The 16961-nt window shown below is 35.2% G+C and overlaps 1 long non-coding RNA gene across 2 annotated transcripts; it reads left to right on the top strand.

The window, feature by feature from the left end:
• Positions 1 to 298: 298 nt before the first annotated feature.
• LOC148065645 (uncharacterized) lies at positions 299 to 4017 on the top strand. Of its 2 annotated transcripts, XR_015713321.1 has the most exons (5): positions 299 to 931; positions 1053 to 2047; positions 2169 to 2324; positions 3616 to 3735; positions 3814 to 4017. It is a non-coding gene; the product is annotated as an uncharacterized LOC148065645 (long non-coding RNA). The 2 variants fall into 2 exon arrangements; XR_015713320.1 differs by having other exon boundaries at positions 3616 to 4017.
• The last annotated feature ends 12944 nt before the right edge of the window (positions 4018 to 16961 follow it).

Below are 16961 nucleotides of genomic sequence, written 5' to 3'. Positions count from 1 at the left end.
TGGAGCTTGCACATTGTCATTACTTCTTTTCAAAACCTATTTCAGTCTTGAGCTTCTGAACAGATGAATACAAACTTTTCCAGTTTGTGGTCGGACAAGACAAACAGGCCTCATATGATCCCGCACACATTCTCAAGAACAGTTGGTGGGAATGCCCATGAGAATTGGGCAATGATAAGATTTCTCCCATTCATTATTGGGCATCTTGAGCTCCAACACACACAGAAGAGTCCATTTCATATCTTCCGTGCAAGATTTCAGAACACCGCAAAATTTTCCAAGAAATCTTTCCAAATGTGCGGCTTCTACCCAAACATCATTACTTGGAGCACTACCCTGAACTCATCAGGAAGTTTGGTCCTCTGGTTGGGCTCTGGACAATGCGATTCAAAGCTAAGCATCGTTTTTTTAAAGATGTTATTCGACACTCGGACTGCTTCAAGAATGTTCCCCTCTCTCTTGCTTCCAAGCATCAGCTCATGATGTCTTACCATATGAGAGCATCTTCTTTTGAAAAGCCTATTCTTGAGATGACAAATGTCTCAACAGTACCAGTTAATGTTTTTAAAAAATAAATGGTTGAGAACATTGAACAAAAATGTCCTGGTACTCAACAGGTACACATAACTAAATCTGTGTCAACTAAAAGCACAACTTTCAGAAATGGCATGATTGTAGCTTATGGTTCTACTAGTGGACTTCCTGACTTTGGAAGAATTTGTCACATTTTTGTTATCCATGAAAGTTTGTTTTTCGTGGTTAAGAGACCATGTTGGTGGTACAGTGAGCATCACAGAGCTTTTGTGCTCACAACATGTTCAACAGAAGATGTAGATCTGATAGCATTTGGTGACCTAGCAGATGACTACCCTCTGGCAGATACTTGATTGGATCTGTCAGAATGGTGACATTAAAAAGATACATGTATGAGGTAAGATTTCTGACATCACCCTTTTTACTTTTTTTACAGAAATGTTCATTAAAACATCTGTAAGTATAACATGTGTGTGTTTCTATATGAATTACATTTGTATGTGTTTGTTTTCATTCAGATTGCTGTGTAATGGCTGCTCCAGTGAAGCTCAGAATTATCCTTGGGGAAAAGGATTCCCAGAGACTCACTCTGCAAGATGGGATTCCAGAGAGTGTTAGTGAGGTTATTCATCAGATAAAGAGCCAGTGTGGGGTCGACCTCCACTTCAGATGACAATTCATGGATGCAGAGTTTGGTAATGAATTGACCAACTTGACTTCAGTTCCAGGACAAAGGAGCGTTGAAGCTAGTTTTTGATGCAGCGGCCCTGCAGTGCCTGATGACGCCCCATTTGCACCCCCTCCTAGTCCTGCATCTGGGTCTGGTAATGACTCATTGCTGTCATCTGGTAGCCTGTGCGATACAGATGTTTTGTCCTCCTCGGATTCCATCAACTCAAGATCGACTGGATGGCCTGTTGTTTTTGTCGTTCCTCGATCCCCATAGGATTGTGAGCTTCAGCTGGACAAACCCAATCACTTATTCAAAGATAGTGGAACTTTATTGAATCCAGACATGTGACTAAAAAGTGCAATTCTTGACAGATTAGCCGAAGCAATGGTTGAGTACAAAATGTTCCCAACCGACAATGACCTTGAAGATCCCATCCATGTTTGAAAGAGCCAGGCTCTGCCACTGGATATTATGGCTGGAAGGTGAGCTTAAAGTACAAACTTGCCAACGACAGGAGGAAGCTGAAGAGGATTGGATGTCCAGAGGTGGTACTGAATTCCCTTGAAAATAAACCTGCAGAAAAACGCAGCCCTGCTTATGGAGTGAAGAAGCCCAGAAAAGCGGAAGTAAATTACTGCCCCATCTTTCCACTCGGTGAATCTGCGGAGACACTTGTTGCGAGAGGCCCTGCTTTTGCAGTTCAAGAAAAGGAACAATGAAGACATGGTTGCAACAATGATGGAAAAGACTTTTGCCTGTAGAAGACAAGACGTTACGCGTGAAGATCCCTTGATGGCTGATGTCCAAACCAGATGGTCCGCTCTCTTCTGTGTACGTGAGGTCAGTGAATACATGCATTTGTACATAGTGTTTTTTTTCCTCAACCAAATGCAAGCATGCTAGCTATTGTTCATTTTGACTCTATTATAATTGCACCTGCTTTTGTGTTCCCCTTGTAAAGTGAACTTCTGAAGTCAAGAGGATAACAACCTCCAGTTTGCAGCCTAAGTTCTTCTTCAGTCTGGATGCCCAGTCTTCAAACCGAATGAAAGCGTTTGCCTGGAAAGGTGGTGCACAGGGGAGAAGGATGAAGAGGATCATGATTCCAATCACCCAGGTATGATATGGAAAAAATGTCAACTTTATTTCAATGTTTTTAGAATGAATTGTGGCAAAGAGATGAAGAGGGTAAGGTTATGAATGTAAGATACACATGCGTTAATACAATTATTTAGGAATGTTTGGACATTAAAGCGATTCACCTGTGGCTAGTTTAATCTCATTGATTATAAATATTGACAAAGGTTTTGAAAAAAAGCTTTCACTCAACTTGTATAAAGTTTGAGATCTTCCCTTACTTGAATAAAAAACCGGTGCTGTGTCTCAAATCGCACACTAGCTACTAAAAGTTAGTATTTTTAGTACGTTAGTGTGTCTCAATTCTTAGTACGACAATTTAGTGCGCCATGCACACTAAATTGTCGTACTAACACGCCCACAACACTAGCATGGTTCGATGGACACTAAACATACTAAACAGCCGCCATTTTAGTGACGTTTTAAACGGAAGTTACGTCATATATAAATGCATATATATGCATATACTTAAATGTGTATTTTCAGCAGCAGTAGGAGGATAAACATGTCTTCGCTGCTGATACCAGCTTAAATATCTCGCGATTATTTAGATTCTCATATTTTTTCTTTATTTCTTTTTCCAAAGTTGCAATACGTGCTGCCAGCAGGTGTCGCTAGCGTTCAAACAGCTGCTTGAAACATCGTTAAATAGTAGTAGAAGAAGAAGCTGTCATGTGATTTCCGGTTAGTGTGTAGCTTCAGGGTTTGATTTGAGACAAACTATCTGCGGAGGATTTGCGTACTAGTTAGTATGCATACTAAACTGATGCATACTAACTTCTAGTATACTAAGATTAGTATGCGATTTGAGACGCAGCACTGGTCTTGTCTGACCTCCATATATAGACTGATGGCATTGATGTCAGGATCATCATCATCAGAGTAATGTGTACCTGAACGAAGAGCCTGAAAACCTTGTTAAAGAGTACATGGTATTCGTTTATTCCCATTTTCTTATTGTAATGAATGTCATTATAGAATCCTTCACATCGTAGAAACAAGGGGTGTCTTGATACAGTAGCCGAAATTTCTGGTACTTGGCTACTTTTTTCCGTGTTGGTATCGAACCGGTACCAGTGGTATCGGTTCTTGTGACAACACTTCTAGAAACAATTTCTCTTCTGCATGAATAATATAGAAGAAAACAATTTAAGTTATGCTGTGTGTTTGTCATGCATGTATATTTGACAATACAGACAACTTGAACTAGAATACTGGGGCTGGTATTATACATGTTGGTTCAACAGCTCGCCCTCATTTCTTCTTTGAAGGAGTGGATGTTGACGCCACTGAAGAAGGCCTGTTGGCAACAACGTTTGGGATCGTTGTCATTGGCTAAGAAGGTGCAGAGCCAGATGAAGACCCGGAAGACGTTGGAGTCATTCTGGAAGGTGTGCAAGTTCTGAACAACCTGGGAAATGTAGCACATGCAGTGGTAACGTTGCTCTCATATACGCTCTTAACCTCAGCTGCCCTCCGGACCTACACTTTGGAGGCGTTCCAGAAGATCTTCATGGAACTGGATAGTAAGACTTTCCAAGAAAAACACTGCAAACTCTACTTGCACGTTTGTCATCTGATTTGAGAATGAATCGGATTTATTTCAAAAACTGTTCCGATCTTTGATTGATAAAATACCGTATGGGTTTTGAGATCATCTTTTACAGATGCAAATTAAGAAGTTATTTTCATTAGAAGTGTCCTGTGCGTGTGTTTATACATGTACGTATATGTATGTATACGTACATGTATATATATGTATACATACATGTGTGTGTATATATATGTATACATACGTGTGTGTATATATATGTATACATACGTGTGTGTATATATATGTATACATACGTGTGTGTATATATATGTATACATACGTGTGTGTATATATATATGTATACATAAGTGTGTGTATATATATATGTATACATACGTGTGTGTGTATATATATGTATACATACGTGTGTGTGTATATATATGTATACATACGTGTGTGTATATATATGTATACATACGTGTGTGTATATATATGTATACATACGTGTGTGTATATATATGTATACATACGTGTGTGTATATATATGTATACATACGTGTGTGTGTATATATATGTATACATACGTGTGTGTATATATATATGTATACATACGTGTGTGTATATATATATGTATACATACGTGTGTGTATATATATGTATACATACGTGTGTGTATATATATGTATACATACGTGTGTGTATATATATGTATACATACGTGTGTGTATATATATGTATACATACGTGTGTGTGTGTATATATATATGTATACATACGTGTGTGTGTGTATATATATATGTATACATACGTGTGTGTGTGTATATATATGTATACATACGTGTGTGTGTGTATATATATATGTATACATACGTGTGTGTGTGTATATATATGTATACATACGTGTGTGTGTATATATATGTATACATACGTGTGTGTGTGTATATATATGTATACATACGTGTGTGTGTATATATATGTATACATACGTGTGTATATATATATGTATACATACGTGTGTGTGTATATATATGTATACATACGTGTGTGTATATATATGTATACATACGTGTGTGTATATATATGTATACATACGTGTGTGTATATATATGTATACATACGTGTGTGTGTATATATATGTATACATACATGTGTGTATATATATGTATACATACGTGTGTGTGTATATATGTATACATACGTGTGTGTATATATATGTATACATACGTGTGTGTATATATATGTATACATACGTGTGTGTATATATATGTATACATACGTGTGTGTGTATACATATGTATACATACGTGTGTGTGTATACATATGTATACATACGTGTGTGTGTATATATATGTATACATACGTGTGTGTGTATATATATGTATACATACGTGTGTGTATATATATGTATACATACGTGTGTGTGTATACATATGTATACATACGTGTGTGTGTGTATACATATGTATACATACGTGTGTGTGTATACATATGTATACATACGTGTGTGTGTATATATATGTATACATACGTGTGTGTATATATATGTATACATACGTGTGTGTATATATATGTATACATACGTGTGTGTGTATATATATGTATACATACGTGTGTGTGTATATATATGTATACATACGTGTGTGTATACATATGTATACATACGTGTGTGTATACATATGTATACATACGTGTGTGTGTATACATATGTATACATACGTGTGTGTGTATACATATGTATACATACGTGTGTGTGTATATATATGTATACATACATGTGTGTATATATATGTATACATACGTGTGTGTGTATATATATGTATACATACGTGTGTGTATATATATGTATACATACGTGTGTGTGTATACATATGTATACATACGTGTGTGTGTATATATATGTATACATACGTGTGTGTGTATATATGTATACATACGTGTGTGTGTATATATATGTATACATACGTGTGTGTGTATATATATGTATACATACGTGTGTGTGTATATATATGTATACATACATGTGTGTGTGTATATAATTGTATACATACATGTGTGTGTGTATATATATACATACATACATGTATATACGTGTATATATATATGTGTGTGTGTGTGTATTTATATAAAACATTGTTGGTCTTGATGTGTGTTCAAAAGAAATGTTTAAAAGTTAAAATGACCTAAAACAGTGCCTTCTGTCTGTAATCTGTTTTTCAAAAGACATGACACAACTGTTGTTTAAATAAATGGTTATTCTAACAAATGCTGTTTTCTGTTTTTTTCCAAACTTGACACACGGTACAGTAGTGGAAAGTATAAAGTAGAAGTAGTATTTAATTAATATATTATTTGTTATAATTACTGTATTAAATCAAGTAACATCATCATGTATCAAACAAGTCGAAATGCCCAGATAATATGATGTTGACTAGTTGGATTTACACATTTAAATCTAGTCTGCCTGAGCCGTGATCATTAAGTGATGTAACAAAAACAAATGATGTTGACATATTTACCTGTTGCTCAACATAATGGTTATTGGTGTGGATTATGTGGAAATCATGTCCATCATTTTATTACGTTCACTCAGCAAATGTTTTTTTTTGAGTGTATATTCTTATTATATTCTTATTATATTCTTGTTATATTCTTATTATATTCTTGTTATATTCTCATTATATTCTTATTATATTCTTATTATATTCTTATTATATTCTTGTTATATTCTTGTTATATTCTTGTTATATTCTTATTATATTCTTATTATATTCTTGTTATATTCTTATTATATTCTTATTATATTCTTGTTATATTCTTGTTATATTCTTATTATATTCTTGTTATATTCTCATTATATTCTTATTATATTCTTATTATATTCTTATTATATTCTTATTATATTCTTATTATATTCTTGTTATATTCTTGTTATATTCTTATTATATTCTTGTTATATTCTCATTATATTCTTATTATATTCTTATTATATTCTTATTATATTCTTATTATATTCTTGTTATATTCTCATTATATTCTTATTATATTCTTATTATATTCTTATTATATTCTTATTATATTCTTATTATATTCTTGTTATATTCTCATTATATTCTTATTATATTCTTATTATATTCTTGTTATATTCTTATTATATTCTTATTATATTCTTATTATATTCTTGTTATATTCTCGTTATATTCTTATTATATTCTTATTATATTCTTATTATATTCTTGTTATATTCTTATTATATTCTTATTATATTCTTGTTATATTCTCATTATATTCTTATTATATTCTTATTATATTCTTATTATATTCTTATTATATTCTTATTATATTCTTGTTATATTCTTATTATATTCTTATTATATTCTTGTTATATTCTTATTATATTCTTATTATATTCTTATTATATTCTTATTATATTCTTATTATATTCTTGTTATATTCTCATTATATTCTTATTATATTCTTATTATATTCTTATTATATTCTTATTATATTCTTATTATATTCTTGTTATATTCTCATTATATTCTTATTATATTCTTATTATATTCTTGTTATATTCTTATTATATTCTTATTATATTCTTATTATATTCTTATTATATTCTTGTTATATTCTTATTATATTCTTATTATATTCTTATTATATTCTTGTTATATTCTTATTATATTCTTATTATATTGTTATTATATTCTTATTATATTCTTGTTATATTCTTATTATATTGTTATTATATTCTTGTTATATTCTTGTTATATTCTTGTTATATTCTTATTATATTCTTATTATATTCTTATTATATTCTTATTATATTCTTATTATATTCTTATTATATTCTTGTTATATTCTTATTATATTCTTGTTGTATTCTTATTATATTCTTGTTATATTCTTATTATATTCTTGTTATATTCTTATTATATTCTTATTATATTCTTATTATATTCTTATTATATTCTTGTTATATTCTCATTATATTCTTATTATATTCTTATTATATTCTTGTTATATTCTTATTATATTCTTATTATATTCTTGTTATATTCTTGTTATATTCTTGTTATATTCTTATTATATTCTTGTTATATTCCTATTATATTCTTATTATATTCTTATTATATTCTTATTATATTCTCATTATATTCTTATTATATTCTTGTTATATTCTTATTATATTCTTATTATATTCTTATTATATTCTTGTTATATTCTTATTATATTCTTATTATATTCTTATTATATTCTTGTTATATTCTTATTATATTCTTGTTATATTCTTATTATATTCTTATTATATTCTTGTTATATTCTTATTATATTCTTATTATATTCTTGTTATATTCTTGTTATATTCTTGTTATATTCTTATTATATTCTTATTATATTCTTATTATATTCTTGTTATATTCTTATTATATTCTTATTATATTCTTGTTGTATTCTTATTATATTCTTGTTATATTCTTATTATATTCTTGTTGTATTCTTATTATATTCTTGTTATATTCTTATTATATTCTTGTTATATTCTTATTATATTCTTATTATATTCTTATTATATTCTTATTATATTCTTGTTATATTCTCATTATATTCTTATTATATTCTTATTATATTCTTGTTATATTCTTATTATATTCTTATTATATTCTTATTATATTCTTATTATATTCTTATTATATTCTTGTTATATTCTTATTACATTCTTATTATATTCTTGTTATATTCTTATTATATTCTTGTTATATTCTTGTTATATTCTTATTATATTCTTATTATATTCTTGTTATATTCTTATTATATTCTTATTATATTCTTATTATATTCTTGTTATATTCTTATTATATTCTTATTATATTCTTATTATATTCTTATTATATTCTTGTTATATTCTTATTATATTCTTATTATATTCTTATTATATTCTTATTATATTATTATATTCTTGTTATATTCTTATTATATTCTTATTATATTCTTGTTATATTCTTGTTATATTCTTATTATGTTCTTATTATATTCTTGTTATATTCTTATTATATTCTTATTATATTCTTATTATATTCTTGTTGTATTCTTATTATATTCTTGTTATATTCTTGTTATATTCTTATTATATTCTTATTATATTCTTATTATATTCTTATTATATTCTTGTTGTATTCTTATTATATTCTTGTTATATTCTTGTTATATTCTTATTATATTCTTATTATATTCTTATTATATTCTTGTTATATTCTTATTATATTCTTGTTATATTCTTATTATATTCTTATTATATTATTATATAGATATAGATTATATATATCTTCTAACACCATCAGTTGCTTTCATTGAAGCTGCAGCTGGACTTCGATGGAAGTGACGTCATGTTTGTGACTCTAGAGAAGAACCTGAAGTGACGTCATGTTTGTGACTCTAGAGAAGAACCTGAAGTGACGTCATGTTTGTGACTCTAGAGAAGAACCTGAAGTGACTTCATGTTTGTGACTCTAGAGAAGAACCTGAAGTGACGTCATGTTTGTGACTCTAGAGAAGAACCTGAAGTGACGTCATGTTTGTGACTCTAGAGAAGAACCTGAAGTGACGTCATGTTTGTGACTCTAGAGAAGAACCTGAAGTGACGTCATGTGTGTGACTCTAGAGAAGAACCTGAAGTGACGTCATGTTTGTGACTCTAGAGAAGAACCTGAAGTGACGTCATGTTTGTGACTCTAGAGAAGAACCTGAAGTGACTTCATGTTTGTGACTCTAGAGAAGAACCTGAAGTGACGTCATGTTTGTGACTCTAGAGAAGAACCTGAAGTGACTTCATGTTTGTGACTCTAGAGAAGAACCTGAAGTGACTTCATGTTTGTGACTCTAGAGAAGAACCTGAAGTGACTTCATGTTTGTGACTCTAGAGAAGAACCTGAAGTGACGTCATGTTTGTGACTCTAGAGAAGAACCTGAAGTGACTTCATGTTTGTGACTCTAGAGAAGAACCTGAAGTGACGTCATGTTTGTGACTCTAGAGAAGAACCTGAAGTGACTTCATGTTTGTGACTCTAGAGAAGAACCTGAAGTGACGTCATGTTTGTGACTCTAGAGAAGAACCTGAAGTGACGTCATGTTTGTGACTCTAGAGAAGAACCTGAAGTGACGTCATGTTTGTGACTCTAGAGAAGAACCTGAAGTGACGTCATGTTTGTGACTCTAGAGAAGAACCTGAAGTGACGTCATGTGTGTGACTCTAGAGAAGAACCTGAAGTGACGTCATGTTTGTGACTCTAGAGAAGAACCTGAAGTGACGTCATGTTTGTGACTCTAGAGAAGAACCTGAAGTGACTTCATGTTTGTGACTCTAGAGAAGAACCTGAAGTGACGTCATGTTTGTGACTCTAGAGAAGAACCTGAAGTGACTTCATGTTTGTGACTCTAGAGAAGAACCTGAAGTGACGTCATGTTTGTGACTCTAGAGAAGAACCTGAAGTGACGTCATGTTTGTGACTCTAGAGAAGAACCTGAAGTGACGTCATGTTTGTGACTCTAGAGAAGAACCAGAAGTGACGTCATGTTTGTGACTCTAGAGAAGAACATGAAGTGACTACATGTTTGTGACTCTAGAGAAGAACCTGAAGTGACGTCATGTTTGTGACTCTAGAGAAGAACCTGAAGTGACTTCATGTTTGTGACTCTAGAGAAGAACCTGAAGTGACGTCATGTTTGTGACTCTAGAGAAGAACCTGAAGTGACGTCATGTTTGTGACTCTAGAGAAGAACCTGAAGTGACGTCATGTTTGTGACTCTAGAGAAGAACCTGAAGTGACGTCATGTTTGTGACTCTAGAGAAGAACCTGAAGTGACGTCATGTTTGTGACTCTAGAGAAGAACCTGAAGTGACTTCATGTTTGTGACTCTAGAGAAGAACCTGAAGTGACTTCATGTTTGTGACTCTAGAGAAGAACCTGAAGTGACGTCATGTTTGTGACTCTAGAGAAGAACCTGAAGTGACTTCATGTTTGTGACTCTAGAGAAGAACCTGAAGCGACGTCATGTTTGTGACTCTAGAGAAGAACCTGAAGTGACTTCATGTTTGTGACTCTAGAGAAGAACATGAAGTGACTTCATATTTGTGACTCTAGAGAAGAACATGAAGTGACTTCATGTTTGTGACTCTAGAGAAGAACCTGAAGTGACGTCATGTTTGTGACTCTAGAGAAGAACCTGAAGTGACGTCATGTTTGTGACTCTAGAGAAGAACCTGAAGTGACTTCATGTTTGTGACTCTAGAGAAGAACCTGAAGTGACGTCATGTTTGTGACTCTAGAGAAGAACCTGAAGTGACTTCATGTTTGTGACTCTAGAGAAGAACCTGAAGTGACGTCATGTTTGTGACTCTAGAGAAGAACCTGAAGTGACGTCATGTTTGTGACTCTAGAGAAGAACCTGAAGTGACGTCATGTTTGTGACTCTAGAGAAGAACCTGAAGTGACGTCATGTTTGTGACTCTAGAGAAGAACCTGAAGTGACTTCATGTTTGTGACTCTAGAGAAGAACCTGAAGTGACGTCATGTTTGTGACTCTAGAGAAGAACCTGAAGTGACTTCATGTTTGTGACTCTAGAGAAGAACCTGAAGTGACGTCATGTTTGTGACTCTAGAGAAGAACCTGAAGTGACGTCATGTTTGTGACTCTAGAGAAGAACCTGAAGTGACGTCATGTTTGTGACTCTAGAGAAGAACCTGAAGTGACGTCATGTTTGTGACTCTAGAGAAGAACCTGAAGTGACGTCATGTTTGTGACTCTAGAGAAGAACCTGAAGTGACTTCATGTTTGTGACTCTAGAGAAGAACCTGAAGCGACGTCATGTTTGTGACTCTAGAGAAGAACCTGAAGTGACTTCATGTTTGTGACTCTAGAGAAGAACCTGAAGCGACGTCATGTTTGTGACTCTAGAGAAGAACCTGAAGTGACTTCATGTTTGTGACTCTAGAGAAGAACATGAAGTGACTTCATGTTTGTGACTCTAGAGAAGAACATGAAGTGACTTCATGTTTGTGACTCTAGAGAAGAACCTGAAGTGACGTCATGTTTGTGACTCTAGAGAAGAACATGAAGTGACTACATGTTTGTGACTCTAGAGAAGAACCTGAAGTGACTTCATGTTTGTGACTCTAGAGAAGAACCTGAAGTGACTTCATGTTTGTGACTCTAGAGAAGAACCTGAAGTGACGTCATGTTTGTGACTCTAGAGAAGAACCTGAAGTGACGTCATGTTTGTGACTCTAGAGAAGAACCTGAAGTGACTTCATGTTTGTGACTCTAGAGAAGAACCTGAAGCGACGTCATGTTTGTGACTCTAGAGAAGAACCTGAAGTGACTTCATGTTTGTGACTCTAGAGAAGAACATGAAGTGACTTCATGTTTGTGACTCTAGAGAAGAACATGAAGTGACTTCATGTTTGTGACTCTAGAGAAGAACCTGAAGTGACGTCATGTTTGTGACTCTAGAGAAGAACCTGAAGTGACTTCATGTTTGTGACTCTAGAGAAGAACCTGAAGTGACTTCATGTTTGTGACTCTAGAGAAGAACCTGAAGTGACTTCATGTTTGTGACTCTAGAGAAGAACCTGAAGTGACGTCATGTTTGTGACTCTAGAGAAGAACCTGAAGTGACGTCATGTTTGTGACTCTAGAGAAGAACCTGAAGTGACGTCATGTTTGTGACTCTAGAGAAAAACCTGAAGTGACTTCATGTTTGTGACTCTAGAGAAGAACCTGAAGTGACTTCATGTTTGTGACTCTAGAGAAGAACCTGAAGAGACGTCATGTTTGTGACTCTAGAGAAGAACCTGAAGCGACGTCATGTTTGTGACTCTAGAGAAGAACCTGAAGTGACGTCATGTTTGTGACTCTAGAGAAGAGCCTGAAGTGACTTCATGTTTGTGACTCTAGAGAAGAACCTGAAGTGACGTCATGTTTGTGACTCTAGAGAAGAACCTGAAGTGACTTCATGTTTGTGACTCTAGAGAAGAACCTGAAGTGACTTCATGTTTGTGACTCTAGAGAAGAACCTGAAGTGACTTCATGTTTGTGACTCTAGAGAAGAACCTGAAGTGACGTCATGTTTGTGACTCTAGAGAAGAACCTGAAGTGACTTCATGTTTGTGACTCTAGAGAAGAACCTGAAGTGACTTCATGTTTGTGACTCTAGAGAAGAACCTGAAGTGACGTCATGTTTGTGACTCTAGAGAAGAACCTGAAGTGACGTCATGTTTGTGACTCTAGAGAAGAACCAGAAGTGACGTCATGTTTGTGACTCTAGAGAAGAACCTGAAGTGACGTCATGTTTGTGACTCTAGAGAAGAACCAGAAGTGACGTCATGTTTGTGACTCTAGAGAAGAACCTGAAGTGACGTCATGTTTGTGACTCTAGAGAAGAACCTGAAGTGACGTCATGTTTGTGACTCTAGAGAAGAACCTGAAGTGACGTCATGTTTGTGACTCTAGAGAAGAACCTGAAGTGACTTCATGTTTGTGACTCTAGAGAAGAACCTGAAGTGACTTCATGTGTGTGACTCTAGAGAAGAACCTGAAGTGACGTAATGTTTGTGACTCTAGAGAAGAACCTGAAGTGACGTCATGTGTGTGACTCTAGAGAAGAACCTGAAGTGACGTCATGTTTGTGACTCTAGAGAAGAACCTGAAGTGACGTCATGTTTGTGACTCTAGAGAAGAACCTGAAGTGACGTCATGTTTGTGACTCTAGAGAAGAACCTGAAGTGACGTCATGTTTGTGACTCTAGAGAAGAACCTGAAGTGACGTCATGTTTGTGACTCTAGAGAAGAACCTGAAGTGACTTCATGTTTGTGACTCTAGAGAAGAACCTGAAGTGACGTCATGTTTGTGACTCTAGAGAAGAACCTGAAGTGACGTCATGTTTGTGACTCTAGAGAAGAACCTGAAGTGACGTCATGTTTGTGACTCTAGAGAAGAACCTGAAGTGACGTCATGTTTGTGACTCTAGAGAAGAACCTGAAGTGACTTCATGTTTGTGACTCTAGAGAAGAACCTGAAGCGACGTCATGTTTGTGACTCTAGAGAAGAACCTGAAGTGACTTCATGTTTGTGACTCTAGAGAAGAACATGAAGTGACTTCATGTTTGTGACTCTAGAGAAGAACATGAAGTGACTTCATGTTTGTGACTCTAGAGAAGAACCTGAAGTGACGTCATGTTTGTGACTCTAGAGAAGAACCTGAAGTGACTTCATGTTTGTGACTCTAGAGAAGAACCTGAAGTGACTTCATGTTTGTGACTCTAGAGAAGAACCTGAAGTGACTTCATGTTTGTGACTCTAGAGAAGAACCTGAAGTGACGTCATGTTTGTGACTCTAGAGAAGAACCTGAAGTGACGTCATGTTTGTGACTCTAGAGAAGAACCTGAAGTGACGTCATGTTTGTGACTCTAGAGAAGAACCTGAAGTGACTTCATGTTTGTGACTCTAGAGAAGAACCTGAAGTGACTTCATGTTTGTGACTCTAGAGAAGAACCTGAAGTGACGTCATGTTTGTGACTCTAGAGAAGAACCAGAAGTGACGTCATGTTTGTGACTCTAGAGAAGAACCTGAAGTGACGTCATGTTTGTGACTCTAGAGAAGAACCTGAAGTGACGTCATGTTTGTGACTCTAGAGAAGAACCTGAAGTGACGTCATGTTTGTGACTCTAGAGAAGAACCTGAAGTGACTTCATGTGTGTGACTCTAGAGAAGAACCTGAAGTGACGTCATGTTTGTGACTCTAGAGAAGAACCTGAAGTGACGTCATGTTTGTGACTCTAGAGAAGAACCAGAAGTGACGTCATGTTTGTGACTCTAGAGAAGAACCTGAAGTGACGTCATGTTTGTGACTCTAGAGAAGAACCTGAAGTGACGTCACGTTTGTGACTCTAGAGAAGAACCTGAAGTGACGTCATGTTTGTGACTCTAGAGAAGAACCTGAAGTGACGTCATGTTTGTGACTCTAGAGAAGAACCTGAAGTGACTTCATGTGTGTGACTCTAGAGAAGAACCTGAAGTGACGTAATGTTTGTGACTCTAGAGAAGAACCTGAAGTGACGTCATGTGTGTGACTCTAGAGAAGAACCTGAAGTGACGTCATGTTTGTGACTCTAGAGAAGAACCTGAAGTGACGTCATGTTTGTGACTCTAGAGAAGAACCTGAAGTGACGTCATGTTTGTGACTCTAGAGAAGAACCTGAAGTGACGTCATGTTTGTGACTCTAGAGAAGAACCTGAAGTGACGTCATGTTTGTGACTCTAGAGAAGAACCTGAAGTGACTTCATGTTTGTGACTCTAGAGAAGAACCTGAAGTGACGTCATGTTTGTGACTCTAGAGAAGAACCTGAAGTGACGTCATGTTTGTGACTCTAGAGAAGAACCTGAAGTGACGTCATGTTTGTGACTCTAGAGAAGAACCTGAAGTGACGTCATGTTTGTGACTCTAGAGAAGAACCTGAAGTGACGTCATGTTTGTGACTCTAGAGAAGAACCTGAAGTGACGTCATGTTTGTGACTCTAGAGAAGAACCTAAAGTGACTTCATGTTTGTGACTCTAGAGAAGAACCTAAAGTGACGTCATGTTTGTGACTCTAGAGAAGAACCTGAAGTGACGTCATGTTTGTGACTCTAGAGAAGAACCTGAAGTGACGTCATGTTTGTGACTCTAGAGAAGAACCTGAAGTGACGTCATGTTTGTGACTCTAGAGAAGAACCTGAAGTGACGTCATGTGTGTGACTCTAGAGAAGAACCTGAAGTGACGTCATGTTTGTGACTCTAGAGAAGAACCTGAAGTGACGTCATGTTTGTGACTCTAGAGAAGAACCTGAAGTGACGTCATGTTTGTGACTCTAGAGAAGAACCTGAAGTGACGTCATGTTTGTGACTCTAGAGAAGAACCTAAAGTGACTTCATGTTTGTGACTCTAGAGAAGAACCTGAAGTGACGTCATGTTTGTGACTCTAGAGAAGAACCTGAAGTGACGTCATGTTTGTGACTCTAGAGAAGAACCTGAAGTGACGTCATGTTTGTGACTCTAGAGAAGAACCTGAAGTGACGTCATGTTTGTGACTCTAGAGAAGAACCTGAAGTGACGTCATGTGTGTGACTCTAGAGAAGAACCTGAAGTGACGTCATGTTTGTGACTCTAGAGAAGAACCTGAAGTGACGTCATGTTTGTGACTCTAGAGAAGAACCTGAAGTGACGTCATGTTTGTGACTCTAGAGAAGAACCTGAAGTGACGTCATGTTTGTGACTCTAGAGAAGAACCTGAAGTGACGTCATGTTTGTGACTCTAGAGAAGAACCTGAAGTGACGTCATGTTTGTGACTCTAGAGAAGAACCTGAAGTGACGTCATGTTTGTGACTCTAGAGAAGAACCTGAAGTGACTTCATGTGTGTGACTCTAGAGAAGAACCTGAAGTGACGTAATGTTTGTGACTCTAGAGAAGAACCTGAAGTGACGTCATGTGTGTGACTCTAGAGAAGAACCTGAAGTGACGTCATGTTTGTGACTCTAGAGAAGAACCTGAAGTGACGTCATGTTTGTGACTCTAGAGAAGAACCTGAAGTGACGTCATGTTTGTGACTCTAGAGAAGAACCTGAAGTGACGTCATGTTTGTGACTCTAGAGAAGAACCTGAAGTGACGTCATGTTTGTGACTCTAGAGAAGAACCTGAAGTGACGTCATGTTTGTGACTCTAGAGAAGAACCTGAAGTGACGTCATGTTTGTGACTCTAGAGAAGAACCTGAAGTGACGTCATGTTTGTGACTCTAGAGAAGAACCTGAAGTGACGTAATGTTTGTGACTCTAGAGAAGAACCTGAAGTGACTTCATGTGTGTGACTCTAGAGAAGAACCTGAAGTGACGTCATGTTTGTGACTCTAGAGAAGAACCTGAAGTGACGTCATGTTTGTGACTCTAGAGAAGAACCTGAAGTGACGTCATGTTTGTGACTCTAGAGAAGAACCTGAAGTGACGTCATGTTTGTGACTCTAGAGAAGAACCTGAAGTGACGTCATG

Source organism: Callionymus lyra, chromosome 14 (assembly GCF_982586985.1).
Source record: "Callionymus lyra chromosome 14, fCalLyr1.hap1.1, whole genome shotgun sequence".
NCBI classification, from domain to species: domain Eukaryota; kingdom Metazoa; phylum Chordata; class Actinopteri; order Syngnathiformes; family Callionymidae; genus Callionymus; species Callionymus lyra.
The sequence above is the reverse complement of the archived record's forward strand: the minus strand, read 5'-3'. Positions and strand labels throughout refer to the sequence as shown.